This window comes from Suricata suricatta, chromosome 11 (assembly GCF_006229205.1).
Source record: "Suricata suricatta isolate VVHF042 chromosome 11, meerkat_22Aug2017_6uvM2_HiC, whole genome shotgun sequence".
NCBI lineage: Eukaryota > Metazoa > Chordata > Mammalia > Carnivora > Herpestidae > Suricata > Suricata suricatta.
Window position 1 is genome coordinate 94,172,866 of NC_043710.1, and position 16,865 is coordinate 94,189,730.

The following is a 16,865-nucleotide window of genomic DNA, read 5'->3' on the forward strand; positions in this document are numbered from 1 at the left end:
CATGTGAGGCTGGGCGGCGTGGTGGTGCCAGCGCGCGGCCTCCGCTCCGGGACTGCCTCGGGAGGGGCCGGCGAGGGCGCGGGGGTCCAGGACGCGCCCCCGCCCCGGCGCCCACCCCGGACTTCTGCCAGGGCTACTTCGATGTCACGGGCCAGTGGGACCTGCCGCTCAACTGCAGCTCGGGCGACTTCATCTGCTGCGGGACTCGTGGCTTCCGGTTCTGCTGAACAGTTAAGAAGAGGGGACTGAACCAGAGCACCTGCACCAACCATTACACTCCGCTGTGGCTCCACACCGGCAAGCCCCCCCTCCCCCCGCGTGCAAGGACGACCCCCTGCACGACCTCACGAAGGACGAGACCAACCTGATCGTTTACATCATCTGCGGGGTGGTGGTCGTCATGGTGCTCGTAGGCATCTTCACCGACCTGGGGCTGGAGGAAGCGCACCGGCAGCAAAGGGAGCACTTGTCCAGGTGGGCTGCCGCTCCCCATCCCCCCTCCTCCCCGGCCGCCTCCCCTCCAGGCGCCGCTCTCCTCCTCTTCCCCTTTCCGCGGGCAGTGGCGCTTCCCCCAGCCTTGCGTTTCCCCTGGGGAAGGTCTCCCGGAAAGCCAACTTCCGCTCCGAGCGCAGAGGAGGGCGCTGGGCTTCGCACAGGTGTGGATACAGCACGTGTGTGTATGTGACGGGTGGGCTCTGCCCCCTTCACCCTCTCGCCGCCCCTCCCGCCTAGGCTTGAAGCGGGTCTGAGACACACACAGCCCAGGAGCCCTGGCCCCGGAGTCTGGGGGAGTCTTGGGTTTCGGGGAGGGGTCTGCCGCTCCGATTCCAGTTCCTAGCTTCTAGGTAAACAGGGCAGGAGGACGAAAGGTAAGGGGGGCTTCTGTGAGCCCACCGGGTGTGATGGAGGTAAGGAGTGTGTGCCACCTGCAACTCATAAGACTCTAGAAAAAGAGGCGAGCGAGGTGGAGAGAGAGGGGAGAGGGCGAGAACCAAATCCTTGCCTCAAGCGGCCGCCTCTCTCCCTCAGCTGCCAGGTCCCTGGACTTGGGATCTCGGTTGCCTCCCAGCCACCCGGACCCTTCACCCCTTTACGCTGTGGCCACCTCTCCCTCCCGAGGGCCAGGGTCTCCCCTCGCGCGATTTGCCTGTCACAGGGTTTGGCAGATTCCAAAGGTGGGGGCCGCCCCGCCCCGCCCCTCCCTTGATTCTTCAACTTTCCCGGTTGTCTTACCAAGTCCCAGCCAGCGCCAGCAAGTCGCAGCAGATGGGAGAAGGCCTTTGGGGATTGATGGAGCTATTTTCCTTTTGATTTTTTTAAAGTGTCTAAATTGATTCGCAAAACCCAGTAACTTTGGGGGCAGAGGACACAGCCACTGGGACGCAGCCCCCAGACCCAATAGAGGCCTGGGTTGGCCAGAGGTCTGGGCAGGCTAAGTTGAAGAGCGACTTGGTGGTCTAGGAACAGCTGGGTGGCTGGGCGCTAGCTAGCTCCATCTTCTTGCCCAGTGTTGGCAATGGGGTCACCACGTGTTCCCCCCTACCCCACACACAGAGGCACACACTCTCCCCACACCTTCGGAGGGGACCCATGTGTGCTCCTGTGGATGCACGTGCTCCGCTCCCTGCACCTGGCCTAAAAAAATCTGAACAACGAGATCCACCAAAAATAGGCAAAGGAACATTACCACTTTGCTAGTAATTACTTTCTATTTATACACGGAATATCCGATGATTTTTTTTTCCCAGAGGGGAGGGATTTGGGGCAAGAGGTGAGGAAGCTCCTCTTGGTTGGGTGAGCAGGGAGGTGTGGGTAGATGTTGGGGTCTTGAGGCACAAAAGTAAGCTTGGAGGGGATTCTGGAAGCCCTGACCAACTGAGAGAGTAACAGGCTGGCCCCGCCCACCTCCTGCATCTTCAAGATGCACTGTCGCCAAGCCCACAGGCCTGAGTTTGAGTCTCACTTCCCCGCAATCCCCGCCAGTCCCCACCAGTCCCTGTAGCTTCTCCCTGCCTGTGTTAAGGTGAAGGGAGAGCAGGAGGCAGGACTGCGGCAGGAGGCAGGACTGCGGCAGGAGGCGGGTGTCACCTTGGTAGGGGGAGTCACCCAGGGACAGGTGGGCTGCCTCGCAGACTCGGGTTAGTTCCTCTGCTGAAGTCCCCACTGAGCCTTCTCCTTGCAAACCAGAGCTTACAGGACCCCTCCGGTGTGTGTGAGTGGAGGGTGGAGGGTGGAAGAGGGTAGGAGAAGGGGAGGTGGGAAGGTGCCAGCGGGCAGAGCTAAGGGTGGGAGGCTCCTTTTGGCCAGTGGTGTGGCGGGAGAAGGTGATGTGTGATCTTCAGGCCCTGTGTGATCTGGGCATCCTGTTGAGACAGCCCTCCACCGCTGACCTAAGGGCCCAGGAGGGGCTCCCATTCCTGTCCTACCGCCTCGCAGCTCTGTCTGGAGAAAAAGAATTCCACCAGCTTCGTCAGTGCAGCCACTTCTGTAGGGACCACAAAAGGGCTGCTTGCGGGTGGAATCTCGGGGCACCTGGTCGTCTGATAACAGAGCCTGGACATGAGGCTCTCCTGGTACACATTGTGGGAATCCCGGAATGCAGTGGAAGTACATGCTCTTGAAGAGAAAAAATAATTGATTTTTATTGGCAGTTTCCACCATGTGGCTTTCAACCCCAGTTGCTGTTTAGGACCACCTGGGGTGCTTTTAAAAAAATCCTGTTGCTAGGGACCCAGCCCTAGCAATTTAGATCAGAATCTCTAGGGTGCCTGAGTCTCTGTACTTTGGTAAAGCTCTCTAGGCTTTCCAGTGTGTGGCCAATCACTATTACGGAAAAGGAAAAATATTTGCTGGGCACCATGCTAGGGGTGTGTGTGTGTGTGTGTGTGTGTGTGTGTGTGTGTGTGTGTACTCACGTGCATGTGTGTGTAAACACTCCTTTAGTGTGCACTACCGGCTTAGGAGACAGGTGCTATCAATTCCCACCTAGAGATGAGAAAATCACAGCTCAGGTTGGGCAGCTTCTCCAAGGTCCCCCAGTGATAAAACTGCAGTCCCTGCGGCCTGATTTCAACGGTGTTTTCAGTTTGAGTGAGCATTGGGTCGGGGTGGGGGGATTCCTAAACTGCACATTCCTGGGTTCTGTCTGGAAAGATTCTGGGTCAATAAAGGTCTGGGATGAGCCCCAGAATCTGCATGTAACAGCCTCCCAGAATGGCTGGTCAAAAGTGGCCTTGACTTTCTTGAGGAAAACCGTTCTTGAGTTTGGGCCTATATTAAAGTCTTGGGGATAGATGCATTAATCCAATGACACTCTCTTACTTGCATTTAGTAGTGTGGTTTCTGCATATATTTCTGCTTTGTGTATTTGTGGCGCTGGGGGCTGCCCCACGGAGCATCCAGATGCATGTTGCACCGTGTATGCAGTTAACCATGTCAAGTCCCAGCCACAGGTCAGGGGGTACCTGGGTGGGGTACACCCAGCCACCGGAGAGCTTCTGGGTGAAATTAATGTCTCAGCCACAGCCTCTTAATTTATTTTGTCTTGGGCTGTGTGGGTCACTGAGATGAGGGATTCATTCTCATATCATCAGAAAACACCCCCACAGTCACCAGCTGCTCCTGGTGCCCGTGCACTTGTGGTACCCCAGAAGAGGCCTCCATGATGGCAGTTTTCAGACCCAGAGTCCTGGGCATGTCACCTGCTCCTTCTGGGCCGACTGGGACCTGAAAACAGGAGAAAGTCAGGAATTCCAGGCGCTGCCGGGGTCTTGTTCATGATATTGGAAGAACTTCAGAGACCTTCATTCACCAGCCACAGCAGCGGTCCGTCCAGCCACCTGTATCAGAACAAGTGACTGCACACAGTGGCCAGCTGTGGTTACCCAACCAGGCAGGCATGTTTTATTTGGCCCACAAGGTATTGCTATTTATGTGTTCTTATTGTTATTTTTAAGTTTTCCTCTCTCTCCCTCTTTCAATTTATTTAGAATTTTAGAAAAGGAGGCGCCTGGGTGGCTCAGTCAGTTGAGTGTCTGGCTTCAGCTCAGGTCATGATCTCACGGTCCGTGGGTTCGAGCCCCGCGTCAGGCTCTGTGCTGACAGCTCAGAGCCTGGAGCCTGCTTTGAATTCTATGTCCCCCTCTCTCTCTGACCCTCCCCAGCTCAAGCTGTCTCTCTCTGTCTCTCATAAATAAATAAATGTAAAAAACTTTTAGAAATATTTAGAATTTTAGAAAAGTGTACAATTAAGTGAGTTTTGACATATTCACAAAGTTCCAGCAACTATCACTATCTGATTCTAGAATATTTTCTTGATTGAAAGTCACTCACTGTACAGAGCTGTGAAAACAGACTCTTGTTCAAAGGCCTAAGCAACTGGCTCTGGTGACTTTCAGTAGGTTAATGAACCTCTCTGAGCCTTTGTCTGCTCATCAGCAAAGAAGGAGTAATAAGGTGTTTGTAAGCTACTTGGTTGAATTGAGGCACGTAACGAGATTAGCATGGCACCTCGTTTATGATAAGCTCTCCATAAATGTTATTTGTTGCTAGTAGTGGGCCATTGCCATGCGTGGAGTGTGGTGTTGGGCATTAGCTATAAGGGGGACTAGTTTATGGGGTGCAGACACATTACATATGTTCATCATTAAATCCTCTACACAACTCTGCAAGGTGGTGGCACTGCTAATCACACACCTGTTGTGAGGAACGTGTAGGCTGTTTTGCATGAAGTCCGTATGTAATCTGTAATTGCAGTGATCTTTTTAACTTACTAATGTCTTTCCCCCTCCCACCTCTAACGAGCATGGCAGCTGTGGGGTAAGGGGCCTTGTCCTCCTAAGCACAGTGCTCAGAACACAGCACAATGCTTGGGACTAAGCACAGTCATTGTGTTTGTAATGAACAGATTTAAACCCTCTCCTTTCAGGGCCCCTGCAGATGTCATGAGGCCACAGGGCCACTGCAACACTGACCACATGGAGAGGGACCTCAACACTGTGGTTCATGGCCAGCAGTACGAAAACATGGCTACCAGAACTCCCATAAATAATCTTCATAAGTACAGCCGTGCAGTCCGTGTCCAGCCCCGCTTGGTGACCCAGGCAGTGGTCACAATGTCCAGATTTCACAGGGTGTGTTTGGGTTTGTGAAGGGCTTTTCTATTTGTCGACTAGTTAGAAGTTTTCTTTCGTCTCCCTGGGATGAAGCTAGCTAGCTGTGTTTGGCATCATCAGCTTTCACTTGGTTGGTGTCTCCGATGAAGAATGATCCATTTGGTTGGCTGCTTATGGTTGGTTCTTCTGTTAACTAATGGCCTTCTTGGTTGGTTCATCATGGGTGCTTAGTTAACCAATGGGTGACTTGGCTGTTTCATTTTACATAGTTAATCTGTTTATGACCAAATCTCACAGCCCTGAAGGATATGGTAAATTGCACCAACGCTGAAATGGCAATTGCTGAGTCCCATTCTGGCTCCGATGGCATTGAGCACATTCTGTTTCAGAAGTCACTGGGAAATAAGGGGAACCTACTTGCATGTGGGTCCCGGACGTCACACGTGAGACAATGTGATCATGGAGTAGACAAAGGTGAGATGGTGTTGAGTCCATGTCTATTGGACTGTTAACAAGTTTCTCCTGTGAAGTTAAAAGCTTTAAGATGATTTTTGAATCAACACTCAAATGGAATGACAAACTCACTGAAGTCATCCACCTTTCATCACTGCACCAGGCCAAAGGGCAAGGAACATTAATGAATCTTGTTTAAATAAGGGACTTCTGTGTAAAGCTGTACTGAACACAAATTACCGCGCAGAGATGGGTATCCAGGCGCTGTGGAATTCAGAAGTCTCTTGTGACAGACTAACTTGGTTTATTTATGATTCTTGCTTTAGGTCTATGTCTGAGTCTCAGTAATGAGAGATATTTATACCAGTTAAATATGTCTTATAATATTCTACTGAGTAGATGTATGCCAGAGCATTCCTGATGGACGAAAGAAGAGAATTCCTGGTGTATACAAACACTTACTGCATTCTTATAAGATGTTAATTTCCTATAATGCTGTTGGGCTGATCTAGTCCTTATTTCCTAGAATTTTTGGGAATATCTGGAAAGATAAGAAGCATATAGCTCTTACACAGATTTATATTCATTAGTTGAATTTTGTTAAAAAATGTTTTAATTAATCCATTTATTTTTGAGAGAGAGACAGAGTGAGCAGAAGGAAGGGCAGAGAGAGAGGCAGAGAGAGAATCCCAAGCAGGCTCCACTCTGTCAGTATGGAGCCCAAAGAGGGGCTCAAACTCATGAACTCTGAGATCATGACCTAAGCCTAAACCAATAGTCAGACGCTTCACCAATTGAGCCACCTAGGTGCCCCTAAATCGGTTTAATTTTTACAATTAATTTAGTAGTTGGTAGTAAAGATGGCCTTCCTTATAGTGATTTTTATCTTTTTATTGATTTACAAGAGCTATTTACATATTGTAGACACAGGAAAAATTTACAGGTTCAGAAGAGGGAATGATTTGGGGAGTTCTTTGAGAGGATTGGCCTAAATGACTGATATTTTTCAATTATTAGGGGTTCAAGAGGACAAGCAGTCACCAGAGCCCATTTTGACCTATAGAGAACCAGGAGAGAAGGACTCCATTCCAACTGAGAAGTTAGACTAGTTCTTGGTACCAGAATTAGAATGTACTTATTGGGAATTGAAACCTTCTCTGGACATTGTGAGCAACAAAGATTTACCATTTCCAAAAATGGAAAGAAAGATGCATCCATTTGTGATATACCAAGACGGGGCACATCATGCCATTGTTGGGGTATTCTTCATTAAACATTCAAGTTACCAGGTTTGACTGGGAATTTGATAACCCAAACTTGAATGCCATTTTTATCTCTATTCAGTGAGCCCCTCACATAGCTTTCAGAGAATACTCATCCCCATCTATTTCTTTTTTCTCATCTTTTTTTTTTAATGTTTATTTTTTAGAGAGTCAGACAGAGCACAAACAGGAGAGGGGCAGGGAGAGAGGGAGACACAGAATCTGCAGCAGGCTCCAGGCTCTGAGCTGTCAGCACAGGGCCCAATGTGGGGCTTAAACCCACGAACCATGAGATCATGACCTGAGCTGAAGTCGGACACTTAACCAACTGCGCCACCCAGGTGCCCCTCTTTCCTCATCTTAATACTAATGTTAGACCCCTTCCTGATCTTTCCATTATGCTTTGGTCAAGTTAAGAGAATAAAATATCTGCAGAAATCTGGATATTTAGAAGGAAGGGAGTGGACACGGACTAGGGTAAAGGCAGCTTGGGGTGGGTCGGGGGAGAAAGCTTCAATGTGGGAAGTGTTGTCAACTTCCCTTCATAAATTTCCTAGGGTTGACTTTGCCTGTGAGCTGCAGGACTTGCCTTTGTATCTGAAGATGAGTTTTTCTTTAGCTGATGCTGTTCATGTTCCATCCAGGCCTTCAGTGATACTGCCTAAAAATATTTAGTCTGATAATCAAAAGGGCCTCGACCTCTTTGATAAACAGGATGTAGATTCAGATAGTGATTTTTCACAAATGCTCCTCAGCTCCTATATAGTTATAGTTTCCTTCTGACGGCACATTTTGTCCTCAAGTGCTATGAACCTGCGTCTGTCTCCCACACCCCATCCTCCCAGCCTTCCAGGGACACGCCCCATGCTGTTTGGGAGTGCAGAGTAATCATAGGCTCCTTTTGTCTTAAGGATAAGAGATGTGAGGGGCGCCTGGGTGGCTCCGTTGGTTCCGGTCATGATCTCGCAGTTTGTGAGTTCAACCCCCACGTTGGGCTCTGTGCTGACAGTTTGGAGCCTGGAACCTGCTTCAGATTCTGTGTCTCCCTCTCTCTCTGCGTCTCCCCCACTCACACTCTGTCTCTGTCTCTCAAAAATAAACATTTAAAAAAAAAAAGGATGGGAGATGTGATTGAAGATTGTGGATACAAGGAGAGAGTCCAAACTGATGTTTCACAGCTCATTTGTGTTAACAGCACACTTTTTAAAAAATTAAATATTTTAAATTTTGAAATAATTTTATATTTACAGGGAAATTGCAGAGATAACACCCAGAGTTCTGTAAACTCCTCACCCACTTCCCCCTAATGTTAACATCTTTCATTACTGTGGTACACCCGCCAAAACTAAGACATCAACATTAGTACGTTATTTTTAGCTAAACTGTGGATAGTGTTTGGATTTCACTAGTTCCTCTTCTTATGTCCCTCTTCTGTTCCAGGATACTACATTGCATTTCATACAGCCAGCTTGATGGAAGAATTTTGGTTGTGCAGTAATGTTTAACAGTGTGTTAAAGACTGAAAACAACACTAAATAAGTCAGCAATTACAAAGCCTTTATTGCCACCGTATTAAAAGTGTCTCCCAGGGTCTATAAAAGCATCCGCATAAAATTATTCACTTTGTCAGTGTTGGAACAGGACGAGTCCATGTCCTGCCTGTGCTCTCACATAGGCTCACGGGACACCCAACATGCAGCCCCTCTTTGGAATTGGGTTGATGTTACAATATTTACCTAGCAGGTGAGATCTCACGCCAAACAGAGAAATGCTGCCTTGATGTTTCTGGACACAGAATCCGTCAGAAAGACCAGGCTCCCGTTCCAACCTCAGCTCTCCCCTGAAACCACCCCGCCCCCCACCACCTCCAGGACGATTTTCCAGCAGGTTTACAAAGAGCCAGATGAAAAGGAGATCCATGATTTGGCTTCTGAAGATGTTGTGCAGATCATATCTAGCACCAAATGGATTTCCATTCATTTCCTATATTTACCAAGACACTCAAATGTCCTACACTTGACTTTTGGAGACACTGGCAGGGATATCCCCAAATATCTTTTAAAAATCAGGAGAATTTCCTATTCAGGGCAGGTGTATAAGAGTAAAAAATGTGTAAGATAGTGAAGATTAACAGTATCTTATATAGGCAACATTCTAACCTCGCCCCCATCCACACTGTTGAAAACCTTATTCAGTTGGTACTGTTATTTCCACCATCATAAAGGTGGGGACACTGGAGCTCAGAGAGGTGAAATGACTTATCCACAGGTCACACAGCTACTAAATGCTGGAGGTGGGATTTAAACCAGGCCAGTCATACTCCAAGGTCTGTGTTTTAACCACCATACTATGTGACCTCTCCTTTGGGTACAGGTGTTTGCAGAAGGGGGAAAAGTCTTCCCCCCCTAGGAGTTGAAGTAGTTGAAGGATATGTGAAGTGAACCCAAAGACCCACTGGCACGGTAGGAAAGAGAGCTGTTTCCAAAACACAGTCCAGGGTAGGTCTGGAGATGAGTCCTTCCTTAGGAGGAACAGTAACTAACATTTATTGAGCAATTGCTATGTGCCAGTCATTGTGTGTTAAACCTCTGGACTCATTAGCTCATTTTGTACCAAAAACAACTCTCCAGTAGTCTTGCTCATCCCTGCCCCAGGATCTTTGCACTTGCTGTACTCCCTGCCTCCAGAACCATTTCCAGGCCTCTACCCTTTGACATCGTGCGTCCAAAGCCACCTGATTGGAGAGAACTTCCTTGTCTCTCTTTGGCCCCCACGATACCTTGTACTCCTCTTTCCCCCATTATTTTCTTCATAACTTTTGTTCCTTCTTAAAGTGTCTTCCTCCTTCTTTATGCCTCTTCCACTACAATGTAAACTGCACGAGAGCACGTGCTTTGTGTTGTCACAGCGGCACCCCACATTGCGGGAACCGGTCTGGCTCAGGGCAGCAGACTCATCCACTTTTGTCCAGTGAATGAAAAAGCCTAAGGATGGGCATCATTATTCCTGTCTCATGGGGGAGAAAACAGATTCATAGAAACTAAGGAACTCACTTAACATGATGACTGAGATTTACTTGAAAACTTGCCAGGGATATATAAAACAGTAGAGGGGAAATATTATTATTGCATACTACTACTACTACTATCAATATTATTATTATTATTTGGTTGGCCAGATACATGGGAGTCCCTTCTATCTTTGTATTTGAAAATGTCCACAATAAAGTTAAAAGCGAAAGAACTTGTCTGTGGTGTCATAGTTAATAGATAGAGGAACCAGGATTCATCCCCAAGTCTATCTGACTATGTACCCTGAACTTTGGTGGATACACATGGGGAATCTTCTAGTGAATATCCAGGCTCAGGAAAGGTCGGAATCAGGGCTACCTTCAGGACTTTAGTAGGAAGACTGAGTAAAGCATCACTTTTTGTCTTTACCTGCTGTGTCTTTTAGTTCATATTATGCAGAGATAGAAAACGGGACTGGCTTCTGACCACCCAGTGGCCTGGCTTCCCTGGGATCAGCTGTCTGGCCTGGGTTCCGTCAGTTGAGTGGGGTGCAGAGTATCTCAGCCCCCCTCATGGTGGTGGTGGAGCCGGTTCTCCAAGAAGGTCGTGCTTGAGAAGTGGGGTGGAGATTGCTGTTTGAAGCTTTGTTGGGGTGGGGGCAGGGGTTGTGTTTGTTTTATTCACCCCTGTATCTTCAGTGAAATTACACAGTGTACAGTGTTCATTAGGTATTTGTTGAATGAACAAACACATTCATGAATGAATGAATCTCTAGCCAATGGAACCCGTTAGCAGATCCCTTGAGACTTTGGGATTTGAGGGAATGTGTCTAATTCCCACTCTTGTGAGGCTCTCTTTGCAACGAAGCTATCGCTACCAACACTCTTGTTTCTGAAATGTGAGCCTTCTTTTCCACAATTGGGCATACGAAAACTGTTCCATCTGAAGATCTCTGACTGTTACGGTTTTGGCACATGAGTCAGTAAGTGATGAAGTTAGTAAGAGTTAGTGGTTGGATCTGCAGTGGATTAAACACATTTGTAGGTTCCGTGCAGTGGCTTGAATCAATTTTCTGGTTTTCTCTTGAAGTATTCAGTGTGATAGAAGGATCTCTCATGTGAGGTTGATGCCCACTAAACATCCCATATGTCTTTGGCATAGCGCAGTGAGGCAGTGGGGATACAGGCTTGGGAGGTAGATGTAACTGGGTATCTGCTCTGTCGCCTATTGGCTATCTTATCTTGGGAAAATTAATTTCGTTTTCTCAACCTCAGTTTCCCATTCTGTAAAAGGAGCAAATACAAGATTGTTTGGGAGGATTAGATGTATTAACACATAAAGTGAACTCAGCATAGTAGCCAGTAACCTAAATGTTGGCCGTTACTCTTATCATTTGTGGAATGAGTGACCATTCATGCTAATGTGGTCCATTAATGAGGGGGCGATGATACATAACAGTATGGAGTTCATCGTGCAGTTGATATCTCAAAATGAAAATGTTTGTCCTCTGAGTGTGTCAGTTGGTGACAGTCTGTATTTGTGTGTGTGTGTTTGTGTGTGTGTGTGTGTGACTACTAATGTGTTTAGGATGAAGACAACTGAAGAATCTGTCCATTTCTTCCAAAGGAAATAGTTCTGATGGAACAGCTGTCCTGTTATTCACCATTTGTTCCTCTCTTATATATTTTTTCTATTCCCGTTGAAACACATTAGCTTTTGTTCTGTTAGGATTATTGGTCTTAATATTTTATTTACAGTGGCAGACCAGGCCCATAGGGATCTGTATGATCTCAAACTCACCTTGTATTTTCACCCAGAAAATGAGATTGTGTATTTATGAGGGTGTGTATGTGTATGTGTGTGAGCATCACAGAAACAGAGCCCTTAAAAGAAAAAAAAGAAAAAAAAAACCCTACCGCTTTCTGTAAGCCATCTCCTGGGCTGTTTTCAAAAATTGCTCCTAATGCTGGCTACATGGCATTGCCCAATTAGGTTTGCATTGCTTTTCCAAAGTGCTCCAAACCAGCTGTAGGACTATTTGTAAAGAAAGCCCAAGTGCCCATCACAGGGTCTGGTTTGGTTTAAAAGATGTCAAGTTCTGTTCCTTCCATACTAGGAGAAGCCTATTCTTGGACACAGTTTCTTTGAGAGTTTCTATGTATGTATCAGGATTAAATGATGCAACATCCCTATTATGTTTTTGACACTTAGTGTGGATATCAAAGGAGTAATAAAACAGAATAATGTTTGTTCTGCCCCGTCACATGCATGCATTTTACTTCTCACAATAACCCCATGAAATAATTGAAAAAAATCTTGCACCCACATATTATAGACGAGAAAACTGTGGCTCAGAGGGTTTAAGTAACTTGCCCAAGGCCACAGAAATGTTTGGTAAGGAGTTCAGATCCTGTATGTGGGTTCAAACATGAACCCATCTCTGCCTGGGTTCAAGCTTTGTACTTTATTCATGACCTTTCTTGTGCCTTTCCCAAGGACCTACACTGGGTGATGCTCCAAATTAGGTCTCTTCTTCTCTTTCTTTTCCTTATTTATTGGTTTCTGCTAACATTCATGGTATTAGACTACACTAATCTTTGAAAATGGACCAATTGAGATAACATCACCATTTCTGTCTGGGAGGACTCAGATTTAGCCAATTTGTCTGATTTCTTATTAATATTTCCATTCAACCAATTGATATTTAATGGACACTTCTTAAAATCCTGCTAAGAGCAAGGCAATGTGCTAGGAATTGGAAGAATACAAATGAATAAGACAAAAAATAGAAACTGTCCTCTTAAGAGTTTATGAGACCATGGAGCACGGTAGGCTTAAGGGCAGGGTGTTGTGGGTGCATGAAGCAGACCTCCTTGAAACACATGAGCCCAAAGGGGAGTGAAGAAATTAGGACACTTTCTGGAGAAAAGTGATAGTTTGTTCTGAAAGAAATATGAGCTAACAACTTCCCAATGTTGATAGTGAAAGAAAGCAGAAAATTTCCAAGTACTGATTTTCCTCACCCTTGAATGAGGGGAGATCTATCAGTCTTTGAATACAGGTTTTTCTTGCAGGTTTGATTAGTTTTATACAAATTATCTAATGGGAGGAAGGGACTTTCTTGGGTGAGGGTCACATGCTTTTGGTAGGAAACTGCGAATGCCACGTCTGATGTGGAAGGACCAAAATTTCAGGATTAGCCATCAAGAGTTGAGTACAGATCCTTTTCAAAGTACTATTTTCAGTTCAATCAGCTTGCCATTCTTCAAGATTAGAGTTGAATTTTTCTTCTTTTAAAAATAGCAACCAATATAAAATTAAGCAACATAATTTAATACCATAATACATGTATTAAAATAATTTATCATAGGATTTTAGGAAAGCTGACTGAAAACCCAATAAGAATTCTCAACAAAGTTAATTACAAGTTGAAAGGGAAACCCCATCATATTATTCTGAGAATGCTGTTAATGAAACTAAGTGCAATCATGATCTGAAAATTTTATTCAATGGAGACTTAAACTCATTAATTTAGGTATTAGGCCTGACGCTGTGTGCTCCCATGAAGACGGCCATGCTGAAAGCAGAGACTGTACTGTATTCTCCTCATTTAAATCCAGCCCTTTGTCCCCCAAGATGGGCTCCACGTTTGAAGATCTGTCCATGGTGCTGCATCACTCCCTGGATGCAGTTATAAGGTTCAAACTACACCGCAAGAAATGAGCTTGAGGGAACTTCAGGAATGATTCTTGACTTTGGTCCACCACTCTATTGGTTTCAAAGATGATTAAAAATTTTAAAGAAACTGAAGAACTGGGGGATCAACAGAGCGTACTAACTTCCACTTTTGCCGAGAAAGGACATGTAAAAAGCAACTATAAAATACTATCACCACCATTTCATAAATGATAGGGGCATTTTAACACTAAACATGTAAGTAGGAAACATTTCTCAAAATAAAATACAATTCCTGAATCAAATAAAGTGTTGGTTTTATGACAAATTCATTCCACTGTCCTTATTCTCTCTGTCTCTGTCTCTCTGCCTCCAGTAAGTTGAGAATGGAAACATGGACTTGAGGGGGCCCAGGAGGCAAGATGACTGAGAAGTAGGGAGCTCTGTACTTTTCACCCCCCACATCTTCAAACTAAGAAGGACTAAAGCCACAATACTCTGATCCGCAAGAGTCTGGAAGGAAAAGAGACAGAGTCCACTAAGAAGACAGCCTCATAGGTGTGTGAGTGCAAACTGGGGAAGATAAAAGTGGGCCAAGACCTGGAGGCTTGGAGGGGAGAGACCCCCTCTGTGGAGAGCCGTGGAGAGCTGCAGAGAGCAGTGGAGAGACGAGGGGAGGAGAAAGAGAGGCTGAAAACACTCATAGAGCTATCTCTAGAGAAGAGAAAAACCTCGGCCCAGGACAGAGAGGGGTCCTATCATCCCATCTATAATCGCAGGGTATGGGGAGGGAGCTCCTTTTTTCCTAGCTGGTGCGCTTTCCTTGGGCTAGGTGCCCCAATCTCAGGCGCTGCCAGGAGAAACTGCTCCCCTACTACCCCTACTCAGTCCCTGGCTAGGAAGCCACCTGGCCTGTGGGAGTACATTTCCAGCAGTATCATTAAAGTGCATGGACTAGGATCTGGAAATGAGGTGGGGCTTGGAAAATACAAGCTGGCCCGCCCATGGTACAGGGAGATGGGACCCAAAAGGGTGGGTTGCAACGTGTGGTTTGAGAAGGGACTCGGGCCCCGCCATTCTTCTCCCCACAACCTTAGGGAGTGGCCTACAGGACCGACAGTGGAGCAGTGGAGGCAGGACCTGCCTACACCACACCACACCACACCCATCCTCGCTGGAGAGCTGCCTTCCCCCTCCCCCCAAGAGCCCTGGGAAGACCAAAATTGATGCATTGTTGTGATTAGATCAATCCTTGCTATTCAGATATATTTTCCCTTAGCTCATTCTTATCTCTCCTCTCTGCTGGATTGGACACAGGACACTGGTTTGCCTAAACAGTCATACTTAATCCATTCCCTTGATACACTTGGGGTGAACGAAGCCTAAGGTATAGACTTGCTGAATCACTCTGTTGGACACCTGAAACTTATCTAACATTGTGTGTCGACTATGCTTTGATTTTTTAAAAAAAGGAAAGGCAAAGGAGCACCTGGGTAGCTCAGTCAGCTGAGCATTTGACTCTTGACTTCAGCTCAGGTCATGATCTTGCAGTTCATGGGATGAAGTCCCACGTTGGCACTCAGTGTGGAGCCTACTTGAGATTCTCACTCCCTCTTTCTCTGCCCCTCCCCCCTCTCTAAATAAATAAATATTGGGGGGGAAGGCAAGGCAAAGAAAGACTGAGACACTAAGCAAGTTGGAGAATACTAAAGAGATATGACAACTAAGTAGACTACTGGATCTTGGAATTGGATCCCAAACTATTACAAAACATTAGTGGGAAAAGTGGCAAAACTCTAAAAAAGACCTGTGGATTCGCTAATGGTACTGAATCCATATTAATGTCCTGGTTTTGATAACTCACTATGTTTATGTAAGTTATGAATATTAGGAGAAGCTTGGCCAAGGAATTCTCTTACATTTTTACAACTGTTTTAGAAGTTGAATTTAAAAGATTTTTTTAAAGTGAGATACTAAAACATAATGTTAATAAGCAATGACTCTAGGTGAAGGGTATAGGTTATCAATTCACTGTTCTTGCTTGATTTCAGCATATTACATTTTTTTTTCAAAATAAGAAATTTGAGAAATGAATTTAAGAAAAAAATGAAAAACAAACAAACAAACAAAACCCCTCATCATTTATATGGCGCCCATCCTTTTCATCTGGATTCTGAGCAGTGCAAACCTGATGAGTACTCTTTCCTTCCTTTACCCTCATTTCGGGGCCTTTTGAGAAGTATGGTCTTATTGGAACACTTTCATGTCGATTGCTAAGGCTGCAATCCTCTTGCCAATGGCTACTCTCTGGGAAGAAGAAAACCTGCCTTTTTGCTGGAAGTTAGTACCTGTCCAGAACAGTAACAGCTTTAAGAAACTAAGACTGACTATGAAGCATGATGCCAATAAAGCCCCTTGGAAATGTTACCCTGATACCTTGCTTACAGAGTTCCCAGTGATGAGGGGGCATAAGGCAAGCTGATAGGCCACAAACATCCCCCCCTCAACCCAAGATGGGACATGTGTGACATTCCTCAGGCATTCCTGGCTCCCCGAAAACAAAGAGAGGGAAAAAATAGTTAACTGATAGAGATCACAGTCCTGCAGGACCGAAGTTTCCATCACCCTCCACAGTGATGTGGGGAAAAAAGGCAGAAGGAAATGGCAGAGAGAACTAAATTTCCTTATAACCTGCAGTCCACCGACAAAGACTCGAGGCTGGCAGAGTACAAGGTTTCTCAAGCATCTCCTTACTGGCTTAATGCTAATGCTTTGCTAAAGGGAAAAACAACCTTAACTTGACAATAGCTAGGCCTCCAGTATCCTCTAAGGCTTCTTTAGCATATGAAAATGTCACTGGAAACTTCCCTTGGACTTTGTCTCACCCCCAACCCCATAGTATAAAACCAGTCTGTCCTCAGGATCCTGGGGCAGCTCTTTCTGCCCACAGGTCCTGCTCCTGTACTTCCAATAGGATCACCTTTTTGCACCGAAGACGTCTCCAAGAATTCTTTCTGGGTCATCAGCCCTGGACCCCATGAACCCCACTATCAACCAAAAAAACCTCATCACCCAGCACCCTTACCAGGTGAGTGAAGAATGTGGCTATCCTGGTAGGATACTCAGGATACTTTGGGGACCTCATGAAGAATCTGGAAGATAGATGACCTTTCTACTCAAGGAGGTTCATATATGTTGCTTACCTGGGAAACATGGTGAAGAAGGCCTACGTTCTGTCTGCCTGCAGAATGGAATCACAGGCAGGACTTTGATAGTGATGCACATGAGAAACAGAGCATCGACCCTCCATAAGGAGGGTTATCCCTTTACAGCGGACACTCCCACTGCCT

At 46.0% G+C, this 16,865-nt stretch overlaps 1 pseudogene; it reads left to right on the forward strand.

Annotated features, from left to right (window-relative positions):
• On the forward strand, positions 1–6,230 carry LOC115272673 (annotated as a pseudogene).
• The last annotated feature ends 10,635 nt before the right edge of the window (positions 6,231–16,865 follow it).